Source organism: Dasypus novemcinctus, chromosome 25 (assembly GCF_030445035.2).
Source record: "Dasypus novemcinctus isolate mDasNov1 chromosome 25, mDasNov1.1.hap2, whole genome shotgun sequence".
Classification (NCBI taxonomy): Eukaryota; Metazoa; Chordata; class Mammalia; order Cingulata; family Dasypodidae; genus Dasypus; species Dasypus novemcinctus.
Window position 1 is genome coordinate 33,682,170 of NC_080697.1, and position 15,086 is coordinate 33,697,255.

At 41.5% G+C, this 15,086-nt stretch overlaps 1 long non-coding RNA gene across 4 annotated transcripts in view; it reads right to left on the minus strand.

Annotated features, from left to right (window-relative positions):
* Positions 1 to 15,086, minus strand: part of LOC139437613 (uncharacterized) — a 63,824-nt gene that overhangs the window by 18,876 nt on the left and 29,862 nt on the right. For 2 of the 4 annotated variants that reach the window (XR_011647475.1, XR_011647477.1), the window contains exon 2: positions 4,864 to 4,969. The exons of the other annotated variants lie outside the window; for them this stretch is intronic. This is a non-coding gene — a long non-coding RNA (uncharacterized lncRNA). The remainder of the gene's footprint in view (positions 1 to 4,863; positions 4,970 to 15,086) is intronic. 4 annotated transcript variants of the gene reach the window in all.

Consider the following 15,086-nt stretch of genomic DNA (forward strand, 5'->3'; position numbering starts at 1 on the left):
TTACATTATGGTCTACATTTTGGACCATACACTTCTATAAACTTTGAGGCAATGCAACATAGCCTGTATCCATCACAGCAAGATCATGTAGAACACTTCCATTGCCCCCAATATGCCCCCTGATCCATCTATTCTATTCCTCCCTCTCACTACCCTCGAAATCCATGGCAACCACAGGCTTCACTCCTTGGAGGACAAGATTCATAGTTACTTGCAACAACACTAAGGACTTGACACCTGGTTTGTCCTCCCCTATTAAGCACCACCCATGCTCTTGAGAGACTCTTGCCTCTCTATTTGAGAACATAGTGGGCCTCCTGAGGATGGGAGTCCACCACCTTACCGCTCATTATGTGGGTCTCTACCACTGGTAAAACACACTATGGCAAGATGAACATTCACACACTCCCTAGAAGCCTGCCCCAGGTGTGCCCTGTCCCAAATGCTCCTCACATCCAACACCCCAAACCAGCAACCCTTATTTGCCATATTGTCAAAAGAGCTTTCCCAACATTGTAGTTTCAACCATGCACCTGCCAATCCCCAGTGTGCACCTGCTCCCTACTCCAACCCTCCCCCCAGCTCCATGGATAGTCCAATCCACCCTCCCCACCCCACCCCCCTGACGAACAAGCACCACCCAACCCAACAGTATCATTACACCACTGTCATGCCTCTCCACTGTACAACTACACACTTCCACCTTAAAGTAGTCAAATGCCCACATTTTGCAAATGTACATATGGGCAAGATCTACAATAAAATGTGGACATTTAACTAAAACTACTTGGCATTGCTTCACTTTGAAGTCAGTTATTGATTATCTGCCTCTCCTTGTCACCCTCAGCGTAATCCCAGGTTCGTTTTCCCTCATTTTTGGGATCAGTCCCTGGAAATCTCATCGGTCCCTACTGGTTTACTTTCTCGACCCATTCTCTGTTCCAGCCTAATGAGAAGTGAGCCAACTTGATTGTACAAATCTGATGGGGGAAAGCAAGGAAGTGGTGTGGTTGGTGATTGATGACAGCAACAGGTTTTCTCCAAAACTCTCCCAAGTCTCTAAGAGATTCTTCAGCAGCCTGTCCCTCTTAATTTGGGGTAAAAAAAAATTCCCATCAAATAATAAATTTGCCCATTACTATGAGAAAAGTATGTTAAACTGATCATTCAGATGGCCTGAATTCTATGCCATAAAGATAAATACCTAAAATCATTGCTGAAATTCCCTCCTCATTTCTTCCTCTCTTGATATTTTATATGCTCTCTAAGTCTGAGCATTTGACAGTACCAGGGCACCAAGTAAGTAGGTAAAACTTTTTTTGGATTGTATGTACAAACAAGCCTCTCCAAGAAAACCAAGAATTACCTGTATTCCACTAGAAGGAAATGAAATCACTCTTGCAATCATTTAAACATATTCCATCTTGTTCAAGTCTCAAGAGAGATGGAAAAATAGCCACAGGCTATCCTTATAGTTTCCTCTCAGCCCATATGTACCAGGTAAAATATTATTCCTTTCTCTTTTACTTACATGCTACCTTTTTTTTTTAACCCTGTAATTATCTTAGCTGTCTTCTTTAGACCATCTCAGCTTAGTATCTCCTTTTCATATGAAAAGAAAAAGTATCATAAGCTAATTTTCTAACTTGGTGAAAGAGTGTTCTGCCCAGACCAGGAGGGAGAGAATCCATAATACAAGTACCATCCATACTGGCAGATTTTCTGCATTGTCCAAACTGTCTGTGAGGAACAACAGGCCAAAGGCGTCAGTGATATGTTTGGTCACCACCTGCTGCTTCTTGTCCAAGAGCCTTTTCCTGATATATTCTCTTAACTTGGGGGTTTCTGGAGTACACAGATAATACAAACATTTTAAAGTGGCCAGAATATTAGAGTAATTAGAACTTACAAAAATTGAAAGCAGGATAACAGTCTGAATTAACTACAGTTAAGGTCCTATGTGGGCTGGGTGCCAACTCAACCAACCTTTCTGAAGGACATCTGTTCCATGTCTTGGATCAACAACAAATGGCACACCAGGAGCACTGAATATTAACTTTATCTAACTATAAGAGGCAAGCACATAGAAACATGCAGGTGATTGAAAAACTTGGCACTTGCCTTTGGACTGATACCTGCTATGGTGGGCTGGATTATGAACCCCAACAAACACATGTTCTTAATCTTACTCTGCATCCTTGTGGGTGTGAATCCATCATAGATGGGACCTTTAGAATATGTCATGTTTAATTAAGGTTTAATGGTGAACTAATCCAGGGTGGGCCTTAATCCAGATTGCTGGAAACCATAGAAAAAGAACCCGGAAGTCTCAAAAGCCAGAAAGGAGAGTTACTTGCCATGTGACGGGAAGCAGAGGTATGAGCCAAGGAACCCTAGGGACTGCTGGCAGCCAGCACCAGAACACCAGCATTGCTGAGGCCTTGATTTGGGATTTCTGGCCTCTGAAACTGTGAGACAATAAATTCCCATTGTTTAGTATTTGTCATAGCAGTCTAATAAAGATGTATACATTTCCAGAGTCTCAGCTCTTTGGTTATCCTACATCTATCTGTATCAATAATATCAACATCAAAATAACTCTGCTTGCTATAAAAAAAACAAAACAAGAACCTCTGACAAATGGGCCTGTAAGATAAATTAGAAATTTTTCTTAGTCTTACTCCTTTGTTAGTCAGAATATGCCATTCTACTTCTTCCCCCCTTAATCCTGTAAATGGCAATTTTGCTATATTATTCCTCGCATATGCCATGTTTTTTTTTTCCCTTTTACACACTTTCTCAAACAGGTCCCCCATTTCTGGGACATTACACGTCTTCTGTTCCTTAACCTCCTCTCACACATGTACACATGTAGTGAAATATACACAATTTCATGATCAATATAATATAGCCTATTCATGAATTCAAACCTACCTAAATCTGTATCCAAGTATGCCTAGTTTCTAGAAAGCCAATTAAGTGATATAAGCCCTATAGGCTTTGAATATTCAGAAAAGATGTAGACTGAACGTGTATTCAAACTTACATCTAGATAGAATGTGGACAATATGTTAATTCAAGCTTACCTGGAACGTGGGCAATATGTTAATTCAAGCTTATCTGGAATGTGGGCAATATGTTAATTCAAGCTTATCTGGAATGTGGGCAATATGTTAATTCAAGCTTAGCTAGTATTCAAACAAATGGTTAAACCCTAAAAAAACTAACAACAAAAAAAAAGTCTTTTTGACCCCTAAACCTCTCCTGGCCCTACCACATGTGTGTCTTGTATAAAATAACCAAAAGTCCCAACTTAGGGTTCAGGTTTTTGGACAGGAGTCCGCCAGGCCCAGCTGGTCATAATAAATCTTCCTTCTCAGAGAATTCCTGAGTCCTAGCCTTCAACACACGATCACTGAAGCCTCTCTGCTTCTATTACAAATACCTGAGTAAATCTAGGGATTTATAATCTATACTGGGGATTTGTATTCTGTAAATCAGCCCTCTTTATCACTCTTCAGGCCCTTCCTCTCTGCCTGGAATCTATGCTCTGTTATTTTCTCCCATTTCTTTCCTCACCATTCCTTAATAAATTACTGGCCTAACTAACTCAGCATGCTCTTGAAATTCATTTCTTGCAGTGTAGCCAAGAACCCAGACAAAATCTGGTAACATATTTTGGCTCTGACACCAGGAGGTTATTTGTGAGTGAGATTACAGCGTACAGCCTGTTTAATGCCTTCTTTTGGTTCTCCATTTTAAACAGGTTTTCCCACCAGCCCCCACAGGATATAATCCTAGGAGGAAAGAGGCCGGGGTGTGGGAACTGTCTGCGTCTGTGCTGTGTTCCCAGGCTTGTTAGACCTGACGCCAGCTGAGAGGGTGGGGTTGCAGGGCACGGACATGAATCAGGGACCTGGTCTGGGATGGGGTGGGAAGGCAGCAGTGCACAGAGCTAAGATGCATGATGTGGGAGTTCCCTTTCCCAGGGGGGTCATGGGCCAAGACTCTATTCATAACTTACCTTCACCCCCATTTTATCTTCCTCCTTCCTACTTCCACATTTCTCACTACAGGTTTGTGTTAAAATGCTTTGGAATGTCTTAGAAACTGTAAAACTGAAAATACCTTTGCTAGGGAGAAAGTTATTGCCTCAGGGCCCCAAGGCCTGTTAGCTAGAACAATTGGTCTCTAACCACTTAATGGCCTTTTGATGGATGAGACACTACCAAACAGTAAAGTCATAAAACTAGAAATGCTTTTTATTTTTATTTTTTAAAAGATTTATTTATTTATTTATTTATTTCTCTCCCCTCCGCCCCCCACCCCGGTTGTCTGTTCTCTGTGTCTATTTGCTGCGTCGTCTTTGTCCGCTTCTGTTTTTGTGGGCGGCACAGGAATCTGTGTTTCTTTTTTTTTTTTTGCGTCATCTTGTGTCAGCTATGCATATATGTGGTGCCATTCCTGGGCAGGCTATACTTTCTTTCGCACTGGCCAGCTCTCTTTATGGGGACTCCTTATGAAGAAAAGGACCATATCTTCTACTTAATCCCCATCACAGACAAAGCACACAATAGGCACTCAATAAATACTTCTGAAAGCTTTAGCTGGGTGATTGAGGAATCTCATACCACATACAAACCCTGGTTACTTGACCTTATCTAATCCAAGGGAAGATTTGGAGGACAGGAATTGTGGTTTCAGGTCCAACAAAACTATGGAGAGAAACAATGTTCTTTGTTAATAGATACAGAAACTGTGGCAAGCTGGAAGTGTGCCACAAAACATTCTAGAAATGGAAATCTGGAGCTCCAAGCTTAATCTTGAGACTTTTAGCAATTGAGCTGAAAAAAATTAAATTACCTGTTTCCTCCTAAGTGAGGAGAGCTTGATGCCAGTACTCCTGAGCACTGACTATGTACACTAGATTTGCAGCTTCTAGAACCTTGCAGTCAGCCAGCAGTTTTCTCTGAGAAAGAAGAGAGAGACACTCAGGGAACAGAATAACTCAACCATGGCAAAGGAAACAATGAACACACCTCACAAGAGCCTCCAGAATATTTCAGCTCATTCACTTTACTTCTGCAAGAGCCCCATAAGCAATTGATAACATTTTCAAAGTCAGATGGTTCCATCTGTCCTACTAACAAGGTCAAAGTGGTGAGGAAAGCCCTGTGTAGAAACTATTCTCTCTGGAGCTAAAAGTATTAATTCTAGAAGGAAATGTATATAGATAATTGTTCCAATGTGTATTTAAATATTTAGAGGTGACAAAGCACCATGATCCTTTTTGGAAAAAGAAGCCCATCTTTGGCAAAGGCTGTGATGTGCGGAGCTCCCTTGTACCAGCTCCTGAGAGATGGTTGTGCACATCTCTCACCAACTTCAGTAACGCCACATTGGTAGCCTGATATTTGCATTAAGTGTAGTATTTACACAAAGAGAATCGGCAAATGATACAAGTAAGGTTTTGGTTTTCATTTTTTAAAATAAAGCATATTTATTTGGGGTAGAAGCTTACAGTGATCAGGCCATAAAGCATAAGTTACTTCTCTCACCAAAATCTTTTGCCATGTGTTAGAAGAAGATGGCTACTGACATCTTCCAGGGTTCAGACTTCCTGGGTTCCTCTCTCCCTGGGGTTCATCTCTCTCTGGGGTCAGCACATCTGTTTTCTCCATAAGGCCAGCTATAGACTATTAGGTGAATGGTTTGTTTCTCTTCCCAGGGCCTTCTCTCTTTCTTCATGACCAAGCTCCTCTGTGTGCTTACTTCCTGGGGCTCCAGCTCAAGATTCCAGCATCAAAACTCCAACATCGAAACTCTTCAATTTGTTTTTTATCAGAGAGTGCTTTGTTAAACAATTACAAGCACTATACAACATTGGGCAAAGGCCCTATAAAAGTACAGCTATTAATGAATAATTCTATGCATTTTAATGCAGGGTCATGTTTAAGCAAATGGTTGTTTTTGTTTTTGTTTTCTTCTTTATTTTCTTTTAAATATTATATTTAAAAAATATGAGGTTCCCTACCTACCCCCCCCCCTCCTCACCCCACTCCTCCCACATCAACAACCTCTTCCAACATTGTGGCACATTCACTGCACCTGGTGAATACATTTTGGAGTACCGCTGCACCACATGGACAGTGGTCTACATTGTAGCCTACACTCTCCCCCAGTGATTGTTTTGAATGTCAAGCAACTAAGAATCATGTGAGGAAATCTTTTATAATTAGAAAAACATCATCACACAGGAGTTAATTAATATTACACATAAGTGGTGTTCCATAATCATTCATTCTTCTTACTTAAAAGGAAAGAGAAAAACAATATTGAACATGTGTGTCTATCCATATATGTGCATGCACACACACATATTTGGGAGGGGTAGAAAACAGTAAAGATCATGAAACCATTTCCTAATACAAGATCTTGTAGATGATTCCCTATATTACCTTCCAAGATCTTTATGGTTTTGGCTATTCTATTTAGATCTTTGATCCATTTGAGCTAATTTTTTAAATAATAAGATGTGAAATGGTGTCCCTCTCTCAATCTTTTCAATATGGATATCCAGTTCTCTAAGCACCATTTGTTGAAGGGGATATCCTCTCCCAGTTGAGTGGGCCTGGTGGCCTTGTTGAATATCAATTGACTATCTATGCAAGGCTCTTTATCAGAATTCTCAGTTCGGTTCCATTGGTCAGTATGTCTAACCTTGTGCCAATACCATGCAGTTTTGACCACTGTAGCTTTGTAGTATGCTTTAAATCAGGTAGTATGATTCCTCTGATTTCATTTTTCTTTTTCAGTATGTCTTTGGCTATTTGTAACCCCTTGCACTTTCAAATAAATTTCATAGTTAGCTTTTCCAAGTCAGTAAAAAATGCTGTGGTAATTTTTATTAGGATTGCATTAAATCTGTAAATCATTTTGAGTAGGTGTCTTAGTCAGCCAAAGGGGTGCAGATGCAAAATACCAGAAATCTGTTGGCTTTTATAAAGGATTTTTATTTGGGGTAGAAGTTTACAACTAACAGGTCATAAAGCATAAGTTATTTCCCTCATCAAAGTCTGTTGCCACTTGTTGGAGTAAGGTGACTGCTGATGTCTGCAAGGGTTCAGGCATCCTCTTCCTCTTAATGCAACATGGTCCCAACTTCCTCCAATATCAGCTGTAGGCTGGGTTAAGTCTCATCTCTCTCCCAGGGCTCATTTCTGTCCAGGCTCAGCTGCTCTGCTCTCTCCACAAGGCCAGCTGTAAACTATCAGGTCAGTCGCTCGTCTCTCTTCCTGGGGCCTCTGCCATCTCTAATGGAGCCTTCTCTTTTTTCTTCATATATCTGCTTCTCTGTGTGTTTACTTACCAGGGCTCCAGTATTTTTTTTAAAACTCTAACTTTCTGCTCTGCCATGTCATGTTCTCTGTCATGTGCCCACCAAGGGGTCAGGCATTCAACATCCTACTAATGTGGCCAAAGCCTTAATCATTATTCAGTTAAGTAAAAGTGAAACTTCTGAATCCAATCCAATCTAATATGCCTAGAGGAACAGACCAGTTTACAAATATAATCCAATATCTATTTCTGGAATTCACAAATAATATCAAACTGCTACAGTAGGATGGACATCTTAATGACGTTTAGTCTTCCTGTCCATGAACAAGGACTATTCCTCCATTTATTTAGGTCTTCTTTGCTTTCATTTAACAGTGTTATGTAGTTTTCTATGTACAAGTAATTTACATCTTTAAATTTATTCCTAGGTATTTGATTCTTACAGTTGCTACTGTAAATGGGTTTTTTTTCTTGATTTCCTCCTCAGATTGCTCGTTACTGGTGTAAAGCAATGCCTGATTTTTGCACATTAATCTTATAACCTGCCACTTTACTGAATTCATTTAAAAGCTCTAGAAACTTTGTTGTAGGTGTCTAAGGGCTTTCAAGGCATATGATCATGTGATCTACAAACAGTGAAATTTTTACTTCTTCCTTTCCAATTTGGATACCTTTTATATCTTTTTCTTGCCTAAGTGTTCCAGCAAGTACTTCTAATACAATGTTTTAAAAAGAGTGGTGACAGTGGGTATCCTTGTCTTGTTCCAGATCTTAGCAGGAAAGAAGGAATGCAGTCTTAACCCATGGGATAACATGGATGAGTCTTGAAGACCTTACATTGAGTGAAGTAAGCCAGACACTGAAGGACAAATATTACATGACCTCACTGATATGAATTAAGCAAATTGAGCAGTTTCACAGAGTTAGATTCTGGAAGATAAGTTTACAGGAGACAGAAAAGGAGGAGAGTTTGTGATCCAATGCCCATGTGGGCAAAATCTATGAAAAAGTAGAAAGGTGTAGTTGTGCAATGGAGGGGCATGACAGTTGTGCAGTGATACTATTGGGTTGGGCAGTGCTGGTCTGTGAGGGGGGTAGGGTGGAGAGGGTGGGTTGGACTATCCATGGAACTGGGGGAAGGGTTGGGGGAGGGAGCAGGTGAACTCTGGGGATTTACAGGTATGTGGCTGAAACTACAGTGTTGGGAATGTTCTTTTGGCAAATATGGCAGGAGAGGGTTACTGGTTTAGGGTATTGAATGTGGGGGCATGTGGGACAGGGTGCACCTGGGGAAGGCTTCTAGGGAATGGGTGTTTTTATCTTGTCATATTATGTTGTATTAGTGGGTGTAAATCCACATAATGAGCAGGAATGTGTTGGACTCTCATTGTGGGGAGTCTTGCTATGTTCTCATATAGAGGGACAGGAGTCTCTTGAGAGCATAGGCAATGCCTAATAGGGGAAGACAGGCCAGTATGTCAAGCCCTCAATGTTGTTGCAAGTAACTAGAATCTTGTTCTTCAAGGAGTGAAGCTTGGTGGTTGCCATGGGTCCTGAGGGGTGGAAAGGAGGAATAGAATAAATGGAACAAGGGGCATTTTTGGGGCGATAGAATTGTTCTACACGATCTTGCAATGATGGATACATTTCATCAAAATTTATAACAGTGTATGATCCAAAATGTAAACCATAATGTAAATCATTGACCATGGTTAGGAGCAATGTTTCAATATTTGTACATCAATTGTAACAAATGTACCATCTACATGTAAAATGTTATTAATAGGGGAAAGGGTTAAAGGGGAAGGATGGTGGGAATATGGGAATCCCCTATATTATCTATATGATTTTTCTGGAACCTAAAGCTTCTTTGAAGACAAAATGAAAAAAATAATATACTGGGGAATAAATGGGAAAAAATGTCACTGTACATACAAGACAACAGATCTTACAGTGATGATAGACATACTGTCAAAAATATTTTTTAATTTTAGATTTTTAAATTGTTTTTTATTATTCAAAAAATCTTTAATTTTTTTGTTTTTTATTTGTTATTTTTAGAACTATCATTTTTCATTTGCTTATTAATTGAATTTGGTTATTTTGTTGGCTTCATTTGTGAAGAAATTTTGTATTATAGAAAGGTTACAACTGTGGCAGGGAAGGATCATTGGTGTGGGAATGATAGGGAATGCATGGGAGGATGTTAACCTGGTGCATACCTATAAGGCATATAGATATGTTCATGTGTTCATGTGGCATTGTCACAGTGGGTGGAGACTCACACAATAACTGAAAGAATATCAAATTTCTATCCTGGGGTGCTCTGCCACATTCTCTAATGGGACAGCAAGAATCCCCTGAGTACACAGGCAGTGACTAGTGAAGAAGGATGGGCCATTGACAGACCCTTGATATTGATGACTGTACTTATGAACCTTCCCTTTACAAATGAAACTTAGCCTAGTATTATGGGGTGCCTAAGAATTACCTCCTCAGAGCCTCCTTGTTGCTCAGATGTGGCCTCTCTCTAATCCACTTTCAGAATAAAAATGTATAACTTTCCCCCCAATGTGGGACATGACTCCCAGGGATAAGCCTTCCTGGCACTGAGGAATTACTGCCAAGCACCAACTAATAATGCAACTGGAAAAGACATTGAACAAAAGGGGGGGAAGAAAAAGACAAATGAGTTTATATGACTAAGAGCCTTCAAAGTGAGTTGGGAGGTCATTCCAGAGGTTACATTTATGCATGTCTCAGCAGGATCTCACTGACTGCCAAAGTAAACATTTTCTCAAATAACAGGGTTCCTGAGGGCTCTGGAGACATCCAGACACTATAGGTAGGGCAGATAGTTCAGGAGTTTGGTGCCCTGATAGTGGGCCCTATTTTGGAATTTATGCTCCACAGTGTGACAGAGTTGGACTCAATTGTCATTCCCTACACATGGCTCTTTTGCCTCTTCCATTTGAATTATAGTTAGTACTAGAGTTGATAGGTGTATGTCCAAGAGACTTAAATCTTTGGGCTGTTCCTGGCCAGCTGGGCCCTGAATCTCAATATACTTGCAACACCTACTCTCCAGTTCATAGGACTCATCCAGGACAACTAACAAGAAGATGATTGACAATGACCATCCCAAGGAAAAGAGAGTCTGCAACTGCAAGCAAGATAGTCTCATCTATCTGCTCCATGGGATCTAAGCCCCCCTCTCAATCAGTGGCAGAGTTGGCATCACCATCCCAGAATCCTCAGGATTGGGGAATAAATGATGGACTAGAGGAGACTTACAGTTATTCTACTATATACTTATTGTGATTCTGGTAATGGAAGAACTTTTGTCATTGAAGTGGAGGCAGTGGCCACTGGAGGTTCTGGGGCAAAGGAGAAGGAAAAATAAGTGTATTATGGGGGCAGTTTTGGGACTTGGGAATTGTCCTGAATGACATTGCAATGACAAATACAGGCCATTGTATATCTTGCCAGAACTTTAAAAATTGTATAAACTATAATCCACACCTAGTGACAATGTTCCAAATATGTTCATCAATTGTAACAAGTGTACTACACTAATGAAGGGTGGTGTTAATGTGGGAAAGTGTGGGAGGGGTAGGGAGTGAGACATATGGGAATCCCCTATATTTTTTATGTAACATTTATTTGTGTAATCTAAGTATCTTTAAAAAAAACAAAATGTATAAAATAAATAAAGATGTAATAACATGAAATGAAAGTAAAATATTATGATAAATATATTAAGCTTAAAAAAAGAGAAGAAAACAGTAAAGAGGTGTCAATCTTTCTGAAGCAAAGATAAAAAAGAATTGAGTGAGTAGTGACCCTGGGAGCCACTTGGGGATGTGAGAAGCAGATATCTGGCAAGTTGAAAGCACACACAGTAAAGGCTGGAATTGAGAGGCCTATTCAGGATGCCAGAAACCCCACACGCTGGAGTTGGGGCTGAAATTTTATAAAGGGTCGGCTGAGTGTAATGTTTTTTTTCTTCTGATAAAAGTTTTGGTTCTAAAAAAAAGGTTTAGGGAAAAAATGGAAAACTCTTTTCTACTGAAAGGATGGATTAATGTTGGAATTAAATTTATTTATTTATTTTTAAAGATTTATTTATTTATTTATTCCCCCCACCCCCGGTTGTCTGTTTTCTGTGTCTATTTGCTGCGTCTTCTTTGTCTGCTTCTGTTGTTGACAAGGCATGGGAATCTGTGTTTCTCTTTGTTGTGTCATCTTGTGTGTCAGCTCTCTGTGTGTGCTGCACCATTCCTGAGCAGGCTGCACCTTCCTTCACGCTGGGCGGCTCTCCCCACGGGGCGCACTCCCTGCGCATGGTGCTCCCCTATGCAGGGGCACCCCTGCGTGGCAGGGCACTCCTTGAGCTCATCAGCACTGCACATGGGCCAGCTCCGAACGGGTCAAGGAGGCCCAGGGTCTGAACTGTGGACCTCCCATGTGGCAGACGGACGCCCCAACCACTGGGCCAAGTATGCTTTCCAGAATTAAATTTAGATAAGAGTTGTAAACCCTTTCAAAGTTAAGAAAGTAGCATACCAAGCTGTGCCTAGGTATTTGTATGAGTTTAAATCTTGGTATAAATTTTGTATCTCTTTTTGAAATCTGTGGATTTCAGCTTTGGGATCCTGGGGCTTTCTCTGTCAGCTTCTGCAGCTTTGTGAAGATTTTTATTCTTGTTTATAAAGGACTCCAGCAAGAGGATCAAGACCCACCCTGGGTCACACTTCACTGAAGTACTCCAATTGAAGGACCCAAACTGAATCCAATCCAGTCAAAGGGTCCCACACCCAGAGGAATGGACCAATTTAAGAACATACTTTTCTGGGGTTCACAAAAGACTCAAAACGACCACAAGTCGTTTCCTGAATGTTTCCCTGATTCCAATCTTGCCCCATCCACTCTATTTGCCACATGGCAATCAGAGTGATCCAACCCTCAATTAAAAGCCAACTCTGTTATTCCTCTGCTTTAATTCTGCCACATGTCCCACAGGCTCTGGCCTGAAGCCCTGGAGTTTACGTTGGCCCACAAACCCTCCCCAGCCTGTCCCTGTCCTGCCCATGCACCTCAGCTCCTGCCACTCCATGCTCAGCACTTTCTATTCCAGGGACATGAATCTGCTGAACATTGACCTGTGTGCATCAGTCAGTTCCACTTGACTTCCTCAATTCTCCCATTTGTTCTTGAGTACTTAGCTCAGGCATTTTCTTCTCCAGGGAGCCACCTAAAACCCTGTAGTGTACTTTTGTCAGTTTTTGGCTACCAGCATTCAAACACATCCCCCTACCTCTCACTGTGACCAAGGGAGAACAGCTATACCTGTTCCCCAGTGGAGAACCAGCATGAGATGGAGGTTTGGCCAAATGGATGCTCTTGCCTGGTATTTTGCCTTGAGGGGTAGAGGGATGCCAAGTTCAGGGATAACGGGGAGTATTCCCAGCAGTGTGATGACTGTGCAGGGGCAGTAACGTCAATGATGGGTACTAAGTAGATGGTTCCAAGTTATGACCTTGTGCTCTCTGCTGCCCAGCCTGCCTTAGTTTCTGCTCATTTTCTGAGCCAGATTCTCCAACTTTCCAATCAATTCTATCAGCAACCCGATCTTCTTCCCATAAATTATTTTTCTGCTTATGTAAGTCAGAGTTGCTGGCAGCCCAAAGCCCTGACTGATACCCTCTGGAGCAAGCTGCCCCCCTTTTCTCCACATTGCTCCCAGGATATTCTACTTCTGGCATTCTCATTCTGCTATGGTTCTGCCTCCTTCTCTAAAACTGTAGGATCCTTGAGTCTCATTGGCCTTGCCAATGGTTTCACCAGGGCCTCGCTTAGATGCTCAATGTTTGGCAATCGAATCAGTGAATTCTTTGCCATCTCTGACCACAACAATTCCAAGCAAGTGCCCTTATCACCTGTCCATTTTCTCTTACTCAGTTCCACTAATGCTTGGGGCTGCCAACACTTCTAACCTCACCCATTATTGCAAGTCTCTTTCTTCCTTCAGACCCTTTGCTCAAAGAAGTCCAGGGGCAGTGTCATTTTCTCCCTGCCTCTCATTTAGGTCATCGGGCTCCTAGCAGTGAGTGAGACTGGTTGTTCCAGCTGCAATCCTTGGGCTAAACCTGAGATCTTAGAGACCAACACCACTTGAAAAGCCTAATGTATTTTTTAAATTTATTGTCTTTGGGCCCCTTGCTTGAGTTTCTTTTTGTGCATTTTGGGAGTTGGTTTGATTTGAGCTTTTGTCAAAGGAAACAAATAAAGCCATCTCCCTGTAATGGCACCTTGTTGTGTTTGGTGGTCCCAGTGCTCCAAGATTTCAACTGACTGTCAAAGCTGGATGCCCAAGAAAAAGAGAACACCCACTAACAGTCAATCAGAACAGTCTATCTTATATTCAGTGGGGACATTTTGATCATTTTCAGCTTTCCTAATGTAGGACCAAGACCCATGAACAGAATTTGCTCTGAAAAACTGCCCTTGAGCCTTTCAGAGGATGACTCAAAGGTATGACTTGCCTTTGGTGAGGGCTGATTTTCTAAAGAACCAAGGACACTTGACAAAGCATTCTGAGAAATGTCACCCATTCATTTCCCTCCTGGGATGTTGTGTTGGCAGAGTAAAGGCCTGAGAAGACCTGCAGGAAAGAAACCTGTTCAACATCATTTGACTTAAGACAAAAATTGGACTAAGTGGCCTAAACCCCAGCTGCTTTCCTGGGTTCCTGAGCTCACCACCAGGACTTCATCCTCTGGCCTTCCTTGCCAGCTGTTGAAGGAGGTGTGGAAAGGAAGGCCATGAGAAGGTGCTTGCCTACTCCAAGTGCAGACCCCACTGCACTGTTGCTGGCCTTTCTGGGCATCTGGGGAGAGAGTAAGGGGCAAAGCAAAAACCACTCAAGCCAAGCCCACCTTCTTTTTTCCAGCTTTATTGATGCATCAAGAGAGAAGGAAGCATTTGAACCAAAGCAGAGGTTAGATAGGTAATGATAGATAGATAGATAGATGATAGATAGATAGATAGGTAGATAGATAGATAGATAGATAGATAGATAGGTTTTCTCTTTATTCCACTAAAAGCCCTATCTCTCAACCACTTTGATACCAGAAGCCCATTTATCCTTGACCAGTGGTATGGTGATGATGACAGTGAGTAATGATGATGATGATGATAGCTACATTTATTGAGCATACATTATATAGCAGCCACTTGCAAGAAGTTTTTGTGCATTATCTCACAGCTGAGGTTGCTAACCATTATAATCTTTAAACAATTCCTGAGCCCACTTCGGGCACATAATAGATGCTCAGTGGGTGGAATGGAACTACATGCTGTATTTTCATCTTTGTGAGTCAAGTCAACATAAAGATCTTATGAAGCTCTGTGTTTCCCACATCTCTTAGAGCAGTGTCTTGCACGTGGAAGGACCTGTTCAATGTTAAATTTAGTTAAGTGAAACTGAAGGAATGGGACAGTGATGGTGCCAGGAGGAGTGGGGGCAGGGTGTGGGGGGAAATGCAGATCAGATAATGTGCTTTTGGAACAGCATCTGTCAAGTACTATAGCCGCCCATTCTCCCCAACTTAGGCGCAAATGGCTGCCCCCTGTACAAGTTCTGGGAGCCCATGCCAATTTGGTCTTGGAGTGTGCTCGTGGATAGTTTATATCAGTAATAATCACTAGAGGGAGCCTTCAGGCTTTACATGCATTAACAAGCATCT